General features: G+C 32.6%; 1 protein-coding gene across 2 annotated transcripts in view; it reads left to right on the forward strand.

Annotated features, from left to right (window-relative positions):
- The window catches only part of LOC116771254 (uncharacterized), an 80748-nt gene that overhangs the window by 20341 nt on the left and 42235 nt on the right, over nt 1-18172 (forward strand). The window contains exon 1 of one of the 2 annotated variants that reach the window (XM_032663055.2): nt 6844-6984. The exons of the other annotated variant lie outside the window; for it this stretch is intronic. The gene's annotated coding sequence lies outside the window, so the exon portion shown is untranslated. Of the gene's footprint in view, nt 1-6843; nt 6985-18172 lie in introns of those variants that run through there. 2 annotated transcript variants of the gene reach the window in all.

The following is an 18172-nucleotide window of genomic DNA, read 5'->3' on the forward strand; positions in this document are numbered from 1 at the left end:
AGGAAGGTGTTCAATAAAAGGCTAGAAGCTTTCCTAGCCTCTGGTCGTTCGATGGTGAAAATTGGACTAAGAAATTCAAAAGTGTAATTTCCATGCACAATCGCCAAAGTGTATGCTACGAAGTATTGTGAGACTGGTCAAATTATACCTGTGTCCAAGGCTAACTAGAATTGTGTTAACCAAATCCTGGTCACAAATAAACCTTTTTGCATATCCCTCGACTGAGTCTAAAGCTGTAGACCGACATTTGGCAGCATCTGCTTATATGTGACAATAGTAGTCCACACACGATCCGACCCTTGGATCGTCCAGACAAAGAAGCTGTCCCGGCGTGGAGTACTGCCGCGCTTTTGCAAGGACACCGAGTTTCCTTGCAGCTGCCCATATATTTTGACATTGCATTATAAATAATTATTGGTTCTGTACAAACATTGGAGATATAAAAGGTGCAATGAGAAAATCTTTAATAAAAAAAAAAATCCTTTTGAAAATTTTTAATAAAATTATTTAATTCAATTTTATAATTTATAACAAAATTGATGTATCTATTTAAACATTATTCAAAATATTATTTTACCTTTATATTTTAACTTCCATATTTTTTTCTTCCTTATGGTACTTTGAATTTACAGCGCATTCACAAGAACTACGTTGCGGCACATTCATATTTATCTTAAAAGTTATGTGATATAAGCCGCCATAAGTTTTATTAATTCAATATTAAAGTCGTATAAAGTTAATATAAAGTTAATTTAGGTATCAATAAATATCAACTAAATGTTACAACAATTGAAATATGTACAATTGTTACTCTGTGCATGGATCGATCGTAGGACGAGCCCTGGTGATTACGGAGTGCATCGAACCTTGGACCTCTCTGATCTTTGACCTAACGATAGTTCTTAGCCTGTGTAATACATCACAGATTTAATTTACTCTTATGTTATATTCTTGAAATCAAATATTATTATCTTTTTAATGGAACATACCAATTTTAAGCGCACATTGCTAAATTTCTTTGTTAGCCAGACTATCTCTATATTTTATCGTTTGTCTTAAGTAACATGTGATATTATGCCAAAGTGTGTAACTGAAGTTTGCCCGACGGCGGACTTTACCACTTGGACTAGTTGCTCAACAGTGGTGAGATCAAAAGTAGAGGGATATATTCTTAAATAAGTACGTATATATCAGTGTTATAATATTGACGACTAACTAGAAAATGTATTTTAGCAAAGTTAAATTAATTCGATATAAAATATAAAAATTAAATGAATTCTTCCCTGAACAAAAGAGTACTTATATTGTTTATGCACGCAGACTATGTTAATAAAGAATAAATGAACCACAGGCTGAATAGTGTTAGAGAAAATAATGATGTTTTTAGGATGTAGTACGCGGTAATATTATTATATTGGTCATGTCCCCGACGTTTCGATGACAGTTAGCAGCGACCGTGATCACAGGCAGGCGTGATTAAAGTGTCCGTCAGTTGGTCTTGCTATTTGTCATCTAACGCTAACGATTTCTTAATATTCTAATACTATTCTACTGCCTTGGATGCAAGCAGAATTTACCTTCAGGTCTTGCGGTGTGGTCACGGCATAGCATTTAATATTTAAGATGAGGTATTTATTTATAGTTGTAAAAAAAGTAAGAAAGTATTGAATATTATCTAAATTATATTAAAAAGAAATCATTGTAATGAAGACATTGCATAACAAACTAAACTGTTAAATCTATTAAACTCATGTTTATCGATTTCTTTTTACATACGAAAAAAAAATCCTAGGACTGATGTGTTTGATCGCGTCCAGTCAGTCTGACACATTCCTGAGTATCATCTATACATATAATAAAATTATAACAACCTCCTGTCTGTCTGGATCTTCATACAACCAATGGAAGCCAAAAATATCATTTAAAAAATGTTTGTCTGTCTGTTTGAAGTCCGCGTTTGACGCAAAAACTACTGGACGGATCTTGATGAAACCTTTTTTTGTTATAGAGCACGATATATTTTTTTTGGAAACTCGCTCTTTAAGGGGTAAAAGGGGGGTAAGTTTCTATGAAACTCCGTCAGTTTTGAAGCTAAATCTGAAAATTAAAGCTGTTTACGTGAATACTAAGCTTTTCTGCCCTTTGTTTTGTGACGGTTACCTGTTTAAAGAACCATAATAATAATGACATAAGCTGGGAGTACCTCCACGCGGTGAAGGAAATAAAAGTTAAATACTGGCTAAAACTCCCATTTTATTATAACTCATCAGAATAGATGCCTTCGGGCGTATATTGTTTTGTGGTTTATATATAACAATTCGGAAGTAGCCTACCCAGTAACGCAGGGGAGCAGCCAACAAATTATCATACTTTGCAGTTTTTAGTCCAAGTAATATTGTGACAAGAATCATTGTGCTTAGACGAAAGAAATCAGGCCTATCTCAATATTTGAGAGACTTTAAACGGAAGAGATAAGGTACATCTCAGAAAATTTATGAAGAAGTTGAAGCACGTTTAGTTGCGAGGCGGGAACATTATGATTTTTGAAATGTTTGTTTACACAGTCATGTAATCGATAGACCGAGGAAAAGCTGATAACCCAGTAAAAAATCCAAATTCTGCCGAAAGTCATTATTCCACGCGGATGAAGTCGCGGGCAAAAACTGATTTAAAAAATATGTCGAGGTATAGATTATAGAGGCTGCAGAAAGGGCATACATACATGTGATACTAAAGCTATGTGTAGATTTTTTCATATAATGTTTCTGTTAAAGACTTGAGATTTTATTCGTTCGTCTAGTCAGAGATTAGTTTATTCTCTTTAAATTTCATTATAAAGATTTAATTTAAATTTAAATGTAATCTACAAACAGCGATTCCGTCTGTACCCAGTGTTTGTTATCACGTTAACAGTATTTTAATTAGGCACCTCCGCAAGTATCATTGCGAAGATCCATGAATGATATACTTCAAACGCTCCGTCAGGAGTTAACGATGCGAACTTGTCCTAAGAGAATAGTAATTCGTATTCGTGTCACATTCATTGATACCAATACCGTGGAAGCGGGTGAGTTAAAATACACTCGGAGTTATGTAGTTTGGATCAACGATGAAATAAATTAATGGGTCGTGGCGAGCTAGGACAGTAAATACAGAAGATATGTGATGTCACTCAAGAAATTAAACATTAATTTAAACCGGGCATCGAACTCACTAAAATTGTAAGAACGCACATAAATTATATCAATAAAGCAAACAATAAAATCTATTATAAAGAATCTGTAAAATTATATATAGACAACTTGGAACGTAATAAAGTTTTTAAATCTTTTTAATTTTAACTCACAGCATTATTCTAAAGGTTAGGAGACCTTAAACCTATCTTAACCTACAAATATTCTTCCCTAATATATTCTATAGGTCTTTTGTTATATCTGGCAATAAACTTGTTTTCACGTATGAAGTAAGTAGATTGATAAATTAGACACATGTAGAATGTTAAATCAATAAAGAGCGCATGTAATTACATACGAGTGTACGGTCCATTGTTCCAGACATTTGTATCTTCAAAGGCATTCCTTTGCGCAACTTTATAGCGCTGTCTGAGGAATGTCTATAATAGGTACGTCTCTCCTTACTCGACTGCAATAAAACATGGTTTTGTTTTAGGCAGTATGTGTGCTAGTGAGAGTAATCAAACGTTTGTTAGAGATAGAGCGCGACTTGTTAGGAGAAAGTACTTATTAGCGGATTTTGAGCAAAGAAATTTCTTGGGTGTTAAGAGTGTGGTTACGAGATCAAATCTCCTAATTTCTGACGACTATAAAAAGCAGTTCAGAATTATGTGATAAAATTAAAATATATAAATTGAATAACATTAAACCAAAACAGTTAATTCTCTGTAAAAGCTTCCCTCATCGCTTGCTTAGTTTAATAATCCCCAAACAAATTTTGTTCAATGTGTTTAAAATCCCGGTCAAGTCTGGGACATGTTCAATTATTATCAATATTTATATTCCTCCGTCTGAGACCTAAGTATCGAACGTTGAACAAAACGAGTTCTGTTCCGTTTCTTAGTAAAAACGTCGTAATCATATATCACAATATATGTTCCGAAGCTACTGTACTTGCTTTTGAAAGAAAATATGGGAGTTGTTCTTGAATAATAAAAGATACTCGTGAAAGTTATACTTAAGAGATAAATATTATATTATATCGTCACAAATATATGAAAATAATTATTTGTGTATACGTGTGTTCCTCTGTTATCTCACGCGTTTTCCTTCTATCGATTGGATTCAGTCAAAGGATTAAATCACAATCAATAAATGCAATACACTCGATTATTTGTGAATATAAAATAAATAAATATTAACTTTAAATTAATTTTTTAATGCACGATATAATTGGTTTATATTTTGTGATTATTTTAAAGAGTTTTGTCTCGAACTAATATGGTATTTTCTGAGACTTAATTGTTAAATGATAACTTATTTTAACATCACACATTTCATTCAGGACAAGGTACCGGTTATAAAGCAGCGGATCAATTTAATTGCTTAACAAATATATTTTTTTAAACAAATTCAGTCACATATTATTAATGAACTAGTAATGTAAACAGTACACATGAATGGAGGCTGCCTCGCAGACGACACCTTCCAGCGACCGCGGCGGTCCGACACTCGAGGCGGATGTGTCTTGTAGATGTCTGATACAGAGACACTGCTCTAGTTACACACAATACATTCATGACACACAGACGGGACAGCTGTTAATTTAAAAAGTGTTAATTACTTTGGAACATTTTTTCGGAGTTTCTAAATAAAAAGTACTTGTTTAATGTTTTTTTATTCCATTTCGATTACATTTATATCAAAGTATTGGGAGTTATACCGCTATCGTTATCGCTAAGGGAAAGTCTGTTTAGATTTCTCTTAATGTTATTTGCGCTGTAATATTAAATGAATACTAGTCATCAGGCTGATCGGAGAGCTGTTAAATTAAAATGTGACGTTGAGAATTGAACCCTTTTTTGGGGGTCGCTTGTGAGGGTTAGAAAACAAATAGATTTAGCGAATCACAAATGTTTGTACAGAGTTTAAGTACGTATTACTTTAAAGAACTGATTTTTGTACTTAAAAAGTTATAAAAATGGTTGGAATAAGTTAAAAGATTCATTCTCTAAAAACCTTTTGAAGTACCAGACCGAGGGCGCCGTACAAAAACTATTTTAAAACATCGAGAGTTATTGATCTCTTCCCCTTCATTCACAACTACCGAGGAAAACTTAAAACAATGATGGAGACCCTCAGGAGCGCGCGAACGACTGAATGGCACATAGACGCTGTACTTAAAGACGGCTTGTACTCGTAAGTATAAAGCTCGAGCTGTAGACGTCTGGATAATTGAGAATAGAAACATGAAATATTCAGTTAACATTAGGATTTTTTTTAATATTTAAGACTTGTATTGTGAAGTTAAAATATCAGCACTCATATTCTCTCTAAACATACACTTCACGATTATGTAATGTTTAATAATTGCAATTTTTCTTGATATGTTTTGAAATGTTATTTATAAGACATTTAAGTCATTTAACGTAACAAATTGATGATTGTCGACCAGTTTTACTGGTAGATAGTTTTTGCAATACGGAGGAACTTTGAGTTGGTTTATTTTGGATATTTTAATATTTTTTTATAATATGATAAATACACCTCCATCTCAATGATTTAACTTCAAGTGTGTGCTCTCGCCTCTCGGTCACGTTCGCTCCTCGTATGAACAATGGACGTACGGATTTTAGTAATTAACTTAACACGAGCACCTCCTCGATGACGCGCTCTGTGACTGAGCTCACGACACCGCTTTTGTTATCACAGTCATAAAATAAATAGACTGCTTTACTATATCATTTGAAAATTATTGTATTTACCTATCAATACACAATATACGTGTTGTTTGTGTGTATGAAGTTATGAAGTTTATAAGTTATGTAGGTATATTACGTAATTTTTAACTATAAAGATTTGTTTCTAAATCGTTAAAGATCCGATACAATATTTCTTTGAAACCTTTACGTCGTTTTGTAAATATGTATGGATCATATTATAATATGCCAATTAAAAATCCCCGTAATTTAAATGTCAGAGGAACATTTTGATAAATTTATATATTTTTGACATTCAAGTACGGAAAACAGAATTACAAGCGAACTGTAACTAAATACGTACCATAACAACTATCATATATAAAACACTGAAGCCGCCCGTGAACCGAATTGAAACCCGTGGTTAGAAATCTTTACATTTCACGTCTATATTGAAATGGTTTTCCTCGCTGTATGAGCTCCTGCTTATTGAATTCTTAAAATAAATAATCATATTGTAGTACTGTAGTTTATCATTTGTTTTAAAATAATTTATAGTTGAACTGTAGTTTTCTATACTTTGTACATTGAAGCTATTTATAACGGCTCAGTGTACATATACTTGCTATGTACTAAAATAATAAAAATAAAATTTTAGATTTCCAAGATTTCTAATATTAATTATCGATAGATTAAAACTATCTTTGTCTTATATTAAGAATATTATGGACCATTTTATTCTTAGTGTAATAACGAGGAGACACTAAGAAACCGTTGAAAGTTATTCGAAGTTCCTATCCACTTGGGGACATTTTACAGTCTTGAAGAAGAAACTTTTCCTTCTCAAGATAAAATATAATTCAGTTATAAAGTTTTCTATCTCTTTCAAATATATTTTATATTGACTAGTTGGAAAAAGACAGAGATTGGTTGAGACGACGCGGCACTCGGCAGTTGGCTTTGGACCGCCGGGAAAAAAGGTCGTGTTTTATAAAAAGTTTAACCAACCTGTCTACAAGTGTATAGAGTTTTAAAGATGTGAATGAAATGATTGATAGTGTCGTGTGTAGTGTCAGGATAACGGAGTTGTGATATTATTGGACGTTCAACAGGTATTTGTTATATATTATATATAGTTAACTAAATCTGATCAAATACACAACACTAATAAGGCTTATTTGTGTAACCTTACGTGTGTTAAAATATTTGGACAACCAAGGTTTCGAATACAGACTTATCCTATTAAATATCTGAATTTTTGTGGATGGAAAATGATTCGAAAGTAAATCGAATTTAAATAGTGTTATCTATTTACCAATATTATGTGTATAAAATAGACGTAATATGTGGATATTGTGAAATAAGATGTCCCTAATATATAACACGTTTCTTTCGCAAAGACTTCAACGCGGTTCTGTATTTTAACAAAAGGCTTTTGATTTTAAAAGCGAGTTGAGGTCAAGCCTCGTATCAGATCCTCCGATCGAGAGTCGAAGTCACCTTGGGATTTGGGGCGGCTTCATACTGGGACGACGGTGTTGTTTTCTATTGGATTTTGCATAAACCCGTAGTTAGAGACCATCATAGATTGTTCACCGAAGAAGTGTTTTTCCAAAAAAAAAAAGGTCCATTTACATAACTTGAAATAATATCTTAGTTTGTTCTTACGTTTGAATTAATCGATTTTAACTCTGAAAATTTGATGACGAGACGAAATCTTCTCAGCATTCCATCGATCCTCCGAGCAGGCGCCGGGTCCATCACGGTTTATTTACTTAGTTTTATCGAATCGAATTTCTTTCCTAGAAATGTACAAATTCATCTGTTCCTAAACAACAGCCAACACTCCCTAAGAAAAAAATTACCCCGGAAAACCTAACCAGTACAGATAAAGATTATTTTAATTTAAATTCAAAAATCCCTGTTCAGAGACGTTTCCCTTCCGGTCAGTTCCAGTCATTTAGCATCCCTAAAATATTCTTAACTGTTCCATCTACTTCTGATTCAGGTATGGTAATTGGAGTATTCTTAGAATATGTGTGTATTCCAATCGGTCATACCGACTCTAATGAGTGACTAACCCACATAACCTATTTTAATATTAAAGCAAGATATGAAGCCTTCTAGAACTAAATAACCTTATTTTTTTATTGTCTCCTTAAACTATGTTCACAACATTTTCTTCCGACACCGTTATATTATACGAATGCAAACAATAACTATTTAATATGCATCAATATGAAATACACAGGAATATTTGTCGATATTTTTTTCAAGGATGAGATGGATCCTGTTAAAGAAATATTATTTTTTAATTGACAAAAAAACGACGTCAATTCTTTCGTCAATGACAACAATGAAATTAATCAGTGAGAACTCACTCAATACAGATATTTTTTGTTGACGGTCAGCGATGAGGCGTAATAGAATTATATTCAGCTTTTGTAACGACCTGGAGGTAGCCGGACATCTAATAAGTGCTTATAATATTGAACGAAACGTGCGTGATACTTAGAAATGGTAAAAATTTTAGAAATTTTACCTGTTCGTTATATTTAAAAATTAAAAATTACATTGAAACTACTCATGTAATATTAAAGATAGTTAGACGAAGTAAGTTAGTTCAATTTAACTCATATTTATTTCACCGACGCTGTCAAGTTTGCTAACGTTATCAGTAACGAAGCTACGTTCATGTTCATAGATGTAACGTAGCTTGAAAATAGATATAAAGTGCACTCCAAAATTGGCTTTTGTAAAACTGAGGTTAAAACCTACAAATATTTTTTTTTTGTAATATTTATACGTAACGAATCACGACGTCACGAATGAATTAAATTTGTTCTATATTAAAATATAATTAAAATACGACTTTTATCTTCTGAATGAGGGATCTTTAGGTAAACTATAATCTTGCTTTCTGACACTACCTGCTTGCCGTCCGACAAACTCATCTCCACCCACATAATTTGTACCAAACGAATCTAGCAATATAAAATTAATAAATTTTGTACCGAGTTAAACCAGGCAATCCTGATAAACAACAACTGTCAGCCATACAAAAAAGGTTTAACAGAATAAGGTTTTATTGGCGGTAGTGTTACTTTTCCCACGATGGCTTTTATGAGTTCGAGGTTCGTCTACCACCGGATGTACGATAAGAAATATCAAAGTTACACATTTTATATATACGTGTCTTATACAACATACAATAATACAGCAAGTAGAATAGTATTGAAACAAGTATATTTTATTACACATTAGTCCTTCAGTGAATTCTGTTCTCTCGGAATAATTGAAAAAAAAAAAACACTAGTTGTACTACAAAATACAATTACACTTACAAGATGAATACAACCTGCAACAAGAGGATATAAAGGTTTAATAAGAAAATAAAACACTTTGGGAATCTCATACACAATGCAAATTAAATATTATTTTGTTTATAAAAATATAATTAAACTATCAGACTTTCAAATGTCGTGTGTTCAATTGAAGAATGTTTTTGTCTTGTAAGTTTTTCCTGTGTCTCCAATGTTGAAACGCCGGAGCCAATTAACCTCTCACCCGACTGCGGAGTAACGGACGGACGATCACCGTTTTAATTATATGACGATACACTCAATTATATTTAACACGACTATATACATTAATATAACACGCTTAGTCGTTTGGTAGTTCACATCACATTTACATACATACGTGAAAGGAAAAAAGTGTTTACATTTTATTGAGAATTTCAGAACTCAATGTATGTGTAACACACATTTAGTTTTATATCAAGAAGTGTATAAAGTTACTTTTTTGTATTAAATAAATAAGAAATATGTTAAAATCGTTAAAATAAACATTACACACATTAATGGCTTTGACAGATTACGTATACGTCAATGTGTATTGTCACTAAATGTCAAACAAAGTGACATTTATATTTTACTCTTCAACTTGAAATAATCAATAGATCATAGCCGATTAACGACTGTCGAGGGATATTAGTTGTGTTATGTGTTCCTGTTTATATACTACTGAATATATTAAAGGAACGTTTTCATGATGTCCGTTAAGCTATGTCGGATAACATTTATAGTCTGTGGCCACCCACGTGCTCTTTATTTGATTTGTTTATTACGGACCGCTTGTTTGTACATACATATTTATATATACTGAAACCTATCGATCGTTTGAAAGCTTAAATTGAAAGCTCGCTATAAATTAAACCTCTGATAAAGCTCCCGTTTGCTTACCGAGTGGACCCACCGGTGTTATCTTATTTGAATAAATAATTATGTAAGGTGATGGATGGTTATTGTTCCCGACTATGGGAAACAAGAGGTCTCTGTTGACTAGATTATTTTTAAATCAACATTGATCAATGGGGTATGCAACCATTCATTATGGTCCCAGAATAAAACGCGTGTATCTCGTTCCTCAGTTACTATAATAATTCACATGTGTCTAAGGTCATTTATTATTGAAACATATCAAACAGATACATATAATAACCATTCAGGTTAGACAATCTTCAAAACTTGTGTTATATTTTATAGATGGCGTTGTTTTTTTTTTTGAATTAACATTTCCCTATAATATTTAATTAATAAGGAGATTCAATAACTCCACCAGCTGCCTCCCACCACCAGTTTTCCATTGGAACCAATTAAGACATATATTACAATGCGTCAGTATATAAATCTAACTCGTGAAGTTTCATTGTCCCGACATTGACGTGGGTTGGATAATAAACTGTTTAAAATGTCTGTATTTTTTATTTTGCATAAATGTCTGTATTTTTTATTTTAAATAAAATTTTAAATTGAGATTCGTTCAATGGCATTTTCCTTCTATACCTGTATGGTAACGGCACTTCCATACCTGTATGTATCTCTTCACCTGAATACATTAATCGATCAAACAATTCTTATGAGGAACAAAATTATTGTCTCAGACTTTCGCGATGACAAAGATATAAATGAAACTAATATTTTTCGGATTACTAAGTGTTTTATTATTTTTAATAACTACATACTCTCGACGTTTCGGTTACTTAGCAGCAACCGTGATCGCGGGCAGACGAGATGCGTAGAATATTAGTTTCATTTAAATGCATGGTCGCGAAAGTCTTAGATCTCAATTAACAAAGATATAGATTTTAAAAATATGTCCAAGTTCCGTTTTTAGGAAAAACATTGATATTATGGGTTTTTTACGGTTTATCCTTGGATTCCCCGTACAATATTATTACTACACTGATCACCGAGGATGACAGCACAGCGTCTTTATAGTCGATACCTTGTTACCAAATAATCACACCTTTGTATGACAAGTAGTCAATATTTTAAAAACTGTGAGTTGGTCATGTCAGTGAACCACCAGCCATTCTCTGCCTAAAAACACATTGGTGGAGACGCCTGTTAACAGTTCTATCCACGAAGCTTTCTGTTAAGCCCTGGCCAAAATTTTATTTAAATCGTATTAAATTATTTATCACATATTATTCCCGTTAATTCTCCAAATAATTTCTCTTATAAACTTCCTGCATCAAGCGTTTGTCTTGTATTTGTGAATTTTTCCGCAGAATTATACGAACTCGTGAGTGTAAAACAGTTTTACTTTTTAACCACTAATAGTGCTGTTCTGTGTACACTACGCGTGACGGTCAATATGCGAAATAAATGTCTACTAACCCAACACTATAAACCTGTCATGTCATTCTGAGCGACTTATGACACTTTCTATTCTCTACTGTTTTTTCTGATTTCTAAATTTCTTTTAGCCAAATTGTAAAATGTTTTAAACGTTATGCACCTGTTTTATTTAATGAAATGTCAAATAATAATAATAAATTTATCTTAGGTGGCAGAAAAATTATACATAAATATATTAACTTTTCCAAGAAATGTTGAACTTAATAAAGTAATTAAAAGGTTCTCTAAGGAAGTAGTTCGTATTGTATTGTCAGCTATCTCCTTCATTCTCATGTTGTACAACAAAGACGGCACTACTCGGACTGTTGTACAAATATGAGCTGGGAAAGTTAAAGATCTGTATAGAGCGGGCCGACCACATTATTGGGAACGACTAATGACACACAGACATACATACAAGTTGCAGATTCGTGTGTATGTACATGTATAAGTCGGACTATCTCTGACACCGTATGCTGTGTTATATATCACAATACATTTAATACAAATCACTATATTTCCCTTACAAATACCTCTTCCAGGCGTGTAACGTATAAGGCGTCACGGCTTACTCCTAATGGCTTCAAGTCCACAAGTGTTTATTGCTGTAATTATAGCAGGTGTAGCATTTATAAACAACTTCACTACAAGCCTCATACGGTCACTTTATTGAGCTATGAAATAGTTATCTCGTTATTAAAAATCAATATGAAGTCTCGATAGTAATTCAAATACCATTCGCTTTCTTTCTACAATAAAGATATTTTTGAAAATCTGGAAATATACCAACAACGCTAGCAAGAAGACGTATGTGTTATGAGCTAATAGCGGCTGTTACATAAATTACACCCGATTTGTTTTATCGCCCTAAACTGGAATGGTAATTAATTCTGTGGTCATCTCCATCGCCACTGGAACACCATAAAGAAGCGACATCTGTTCACGGCGGTACAGGTTAAGACTATTAAGCTTAGGTTAGACAAGAAACTTTGACCCCGCCTTCATTTAACGAGGAACCGCACAGAGTAGAAATTTATAGAAGCTCTTAAAGCAGGTGAATGCAATATAATTCAGTTAATTTAAATAAAAAAATGTTCAGAAATAGTATAAGCGAGAGGAAGTGATGTCTCTGTTTGACATGGTCTGTGTGATATCAGTTTGAGTTAACATAATATTTTTCATGCTAATTAGTTAAAAAGCAGATTATCTTTAAATCTAATTATAGTACATTTTAATGTCCAACACGTTCTGGGAAGAATTTTAATGTACGCCTTTATAAACGGCTTTTATATATAATGGGGGGCCATCCATAAAGTACGTCACACGAATTTTAGGACTTTTGAACCCCTCCTCCCGTCCTAGTCACAGGTTGATACATTTTTATACCCCCCTCCCCCTTCCTGGTGTGCCGTCACGCATTTTTAAAATTTATGTATGTACTTAAAAACCGCCAGAAAACAGTTATTTTCATCTTCTAAGTATTGTTATTAAATAATAATCTAATAAAATCAACGTAAAGACCGACATTTCATAAAACAGATTTTTGTTTTTAATTTTTCGTTTTAGTATTTTAAATTTAAATATGTGACGTCATAAAAACATTGACCCCCCATGCCCCTTGTCACACGATGTCACACTTGGCTGATGTCCTCCCTCCCCATTAATGTGTGACGTAGTGTATGGATGGCCCCTAAGGCCTAAGCGCTCTAATTTTAACAGTACTTTTAAAAAAGAAAAATCGTTTGAACTACTTTTAGCTTTAAAAAAGATTTTTAGAAAAGGTAGAGAATTCTTATATATAGTTATTATATATTTCCAATTCAAATACGAAACCAAAACTATAAACAAAATTTTTTCGTGTGAAAATGACAAATGTATTTAAGATAAATATGTAAATGTGTCAAACATATAAGAATTATAAAAATAAATATCAAATATCAGATAACGTATACATTGATTTCAAAAGGAATTAACATACGTACATACAAATGACATTATTATAAGACATTCGGCCATGTTGATATCGTTGCTTAAACTTAGTTCAGTTGAAAAAATACTCAATAAAAAAAACGTGTTGTTTATTTAAAAGAACGGTATAATTTCTCGATTATATTATAAATTACAGTATATTTAATTCAGTATTATTAACAGTGTTTAGACGTTAACTCAACGTTCATTATGTACTCACTAACTACGATTAAAAGGTCCTTTGATCGAATAAGTACCCTGTTAGGATGTATTTATATATTGTCAATAGAAATCTAAAACCTATCCCGGAAAGGTTCTATTATATATACATTGATATTTATACAAACGGAAGTTGAAAACAGAACCTTAATTATGTATATAATAATTTGCATAAACACCTCGCTGGAATGCTTAAACACATAAAAATTGGAATTAATTGAGACATTTTAATATGTTCTCATATTTATTAAGGATCTGTTGCGTGTCGTGTGTCGGGTTGATATGTAACTTGTTACAATATACATATATTTTATATAAACTGTATCATTTATGTTTATTTCTTACTTCTTTCTTGTTCCTAATACATCATATAGAACATGACGTTTCCTCCGCATGCCACACCGTATTGGCATCAGTTTTTCTACCACATTCTCACACGCAGCCGTCTCCTTATCGATCCTGAATCTCATTCCAGTATCATAAGAATGTTCTTCAACACATTACAGTAGTTCCATGTGTAGCTATAAAACAGTGGAACCTTCCTTCACCCAGCTTCCTGTCTCTTGTTCTCTCCAGCGTGACGTCATATCCCTTATGTCCGCCGTCTCCTATTCATCAGACGTCGGAAGCTGTTCTTACTCTGAAGGGCTCGGCTCCGTCCCCTCTAATGGAGCGTGGTATTTCTTATTGTTCAGAAACAGGGCTTGTGCAGGAGGGACGATTTGGGAACGGCATACAAGTCAGTTATACGATTAAGACCAATTGAATAAAATTTGTTTAGTAAATTGAATTAATGTTTAAGACTGCTTTGTTTAGGATATTTAACTGGAAGATTTATGTATGAAATATGTATAAAAACTTAGAAACTAAATAAACGATCAATGTTAACGTTTCCGGTCTCTGTAGTTTCTTACGAAATGATTATATTGAAAAAAATAAATAACTCATGAAAAGTTATATTTAATATTGTTATAAAAAGAATACTGATGAACATTTACTGGTTTTAGGTTATTAACAGTTCAATAAAACAAACAGTGTGCCAGCATATTAATGATCGCTAATATGGTTTTCGTTGAGGACGAATTGTCGGGGAGGAGCCTAAAGATTTTTATCGGCGAGTTATGCTCGGAACCCCTGCTCTTTAACACTTGCGTTCTTCAAAATAAGGTGCTATGAAACAAACTATATATCCTGCGTATTAACTGGAAGAATTGGGAAAAAGCTTGTGTCTGAAATTGGAGTAGGTTTCTTAATAAGAGAACTTTAATGTTCTTCTAGTCCACAACTCGAATACGCAAGTTTGTGTGGTTACCACTAAAAAACACCATTCAATGTAGCTCCAACATTTTAGGGCACTCCCCTTCAGAAGCAAGATCATAGGGATCCTTGGTGCTGACATTGCGAAATACCCTTGGACGATGGTGACCACCTACTCTCAAGTGAGCGATCTGTTCGTTCATCGTCTATGGCACATCAAAATATGCATGTACAAGTACAATGTCATGTCTTTTTTATAACAAAAAAAAATCATGCGATGTAGAGTTGTCAGGAACTCTGCTCTGTGGTAAAGTAGACAAGGTAGAGGCGACGGTGCCGTCACGATCTGCTGTCACGACAACATTTAAGTTTATCATGAATTGCAAGTAAGTTATAATATTTTACAATATGTGGAGATATATGTAGAGTTACTTTTATACGTGATACACTCCCTGTTATACTTCTTTTAAGTCAAATCAATATAATCAAGACGTATATTAATATTGAATATCTCAATAGTCTCATTATTTTGTTCATCCTTTTGCCTGAAACAAAAGTTTTTGATTTAATTTTATAACATTAATGTTGAATAATATAATAAAGTTAGTACCCTTAAATCTTTTCTGTGTTCCGAAAGAGATACGACAATATTACAATATACAATGTACGTATCTTCTGTTCCAGTCTGTGATTGTAGATAAGATGAAAGAGATCAGGTTCGCGTTCGATACGAGGTTTATGTTGAACTAGGAGTGGTGTTGGCTCTGGGAACACTCGCCGGGGTCACGAGTTTAAAACAAGTATATTCTACAATATACAGCTTGTTTAACCGACAACTCTGATTTGTTTGGTAATAATGACATAGCGATAACAAAAAAATTAAACACACCAAATAAATAGCTTTATATCGACGATATGTTTATTCCTAAGTTATAATTATTTCAAGGCACAGATCTTAAATATTGTACTTTACAATACTTTTGTTAGCCATTTAACAGTTCATCTCACCACAAATACTGGTGAAGAGCTACCGTTTTGTGGCAGACTGAAAACGCGTTAAAAACAATGTGGGATGTCATCGACCTCACTGTTGTATAAAGTTTGTTTCGGTTGAAAATATATTGAATAAAATATAAATGACATAACCATAAGATAGGACATCCCTGTGATTTTAAATAATCTTACTATTGCATGTAATAAATGTAGAAGAAACTTTTTTAAATAAGTTGTATAATTCTTAATTTAAATTATTTTAATGAAATAAAAAATATATACAATAATCAATTATAATTACATGTATTCAGGACAAACACTTATATTAACTATAAACATATTCAGCCGTATATATACAAAGGTTTCTAAATGTTGTTCTGAGAGGCGATGTGTCACGACATGACATATTTAATTAAATATCAAATATTTATTTATTTTCCAATGAATAAATAAATAAATATATAATTAGTGTTGCTTTTAATATATTTAGACCTTATAAGAGGGTTGATAGATGTAATATTAAAAAAAATTAAAATTATACCGTTAAAAATTTATAATTTTTGAACGTTCTGATAATTACATGGTCTAAATAGACAACTATCGAACACCTGACAGTATAAGGGTTGTCATAAAACAGAAGCCATCTCTATTTCTATGTAATATCACTTCCCTTTATTTTCGGGCTTCAGTATTAAATGTCGCGGCGTGAGTAAGATCTGTTACACTAAGTATTCTATTCACTCTACTTTCTTTAATACGATTAAATAATTTTATGTTTATTATGACTGAGTAATGAAAGAAAATTAGGGGCTCTGACTTGGGGTTGGACCTTTATAGGTATAGTGTAGAAATAAGAGGAAACTATTGTTCTCATACTCTTAGCAATGAGGTTTATGACGAATCGATCTTAAACACTCACGCCCTGGTGCAACTCACTTCACTTAAACGGAACGGTGGTGACCGGCTAGTTGCTGGGAAGAAAGTTTAGGAAGCTGACGGTCTAAGTTCAGAATTGAATAAATGAAAATAATTATGCTTGACAACCAATGAATAGCAGAAATATTAGTAACGATATCTAAGATTCTCTCGTGTATATTTTTTAAATAAAAGTAAGTTACGCGTTTTTATTTCATATCTTTTGCCCGTGATCACGGTTGCTGAAAAGTCTATGAGTCGGGAAAATGTAAAAATAAAATAATAAGAGACATACTTATCCGAAAAAATTCAGTTTAATTTAAAAATTAATTATGTTGTAGCTTATAAGTTAAAAATAATTTAGTAAATAAAAAACTTTCCATTTATATCGTATTAATATTTTAATCAAAGCCTTTCAAATTAAGTTATGGGCGGGTCCGAATTCATAATCATATATCTCGTTTTAATAGCTTCATCATCTTTTTAATTCTTCGCACACGTCTAATGAGTTTTGTGAACACACAGGAGACCGGTATTCAAATATATTGAGAGCTGTTATACGCTTAATGACACTTGAATATCACAATTTTAAATGTCTTCCACTGTGACAGAGCAATAGCTCGGTAGCGGCCACATTTAATTGTCAGTAATTTACAATCGAAATGCCATATTTCACCATAATGATACATGTTGCAGGGTTCGTTGATCCCCGAAACGGCTGGGATTCGCTACAAGAAATTCTCAGTACATATATATGTACACTTATTAGGAGACGTGTCCAAAGATTTCAAACTTTTGCTAGACATGTTACTTGTACCCGAAGCCGAGGACGTAGTCATTTATTTTATATTTCGGATCCCGGAGTTATTACATTTTATATTATCGAATATTTCACTCGCTAGCTTGTCACTTCGCTAGACGATAACTGTTATGTGGCCTTAATTATTATATAAACGAGCTCAAGTCAGTCGTGTCATAAGCAAACGCTCCATTTAGTCATATGCAAATAAAAATCTCGCATATTTTAATATAACGATAAAGTTTTTGTTGAAAAATACGTTTTTTTAATGAAATTAATAATTTTAAAGGATTTTTTTAACTTATACATACTAGAAAGATGCTTGAGATTTCGAACAATCCTTTTTAAGATCCACAGTTATTTTATCAATGATAATAATAATAATCCTAACAAGAAAACTTGGCAGAATGTATGTACATGTTAATAATACCAATATCAAAAGGTACGTAATGTCTCTCTGACAAT

This window comes from Danaus plexippus, chromosome 17 (assembly GCF_018135715.1).
Source record: "Danaus plexippus chromosome 17, MEX_DaPlex, whole genome shotgun sequence".
NCBI classification, from domain to species: domain Eukaryota; kingdom Metazoa; phylum Arthropoda; class Insecta; order Lepidoptera; family Nymphalidae; genus Danaus; species Danaus plexippus.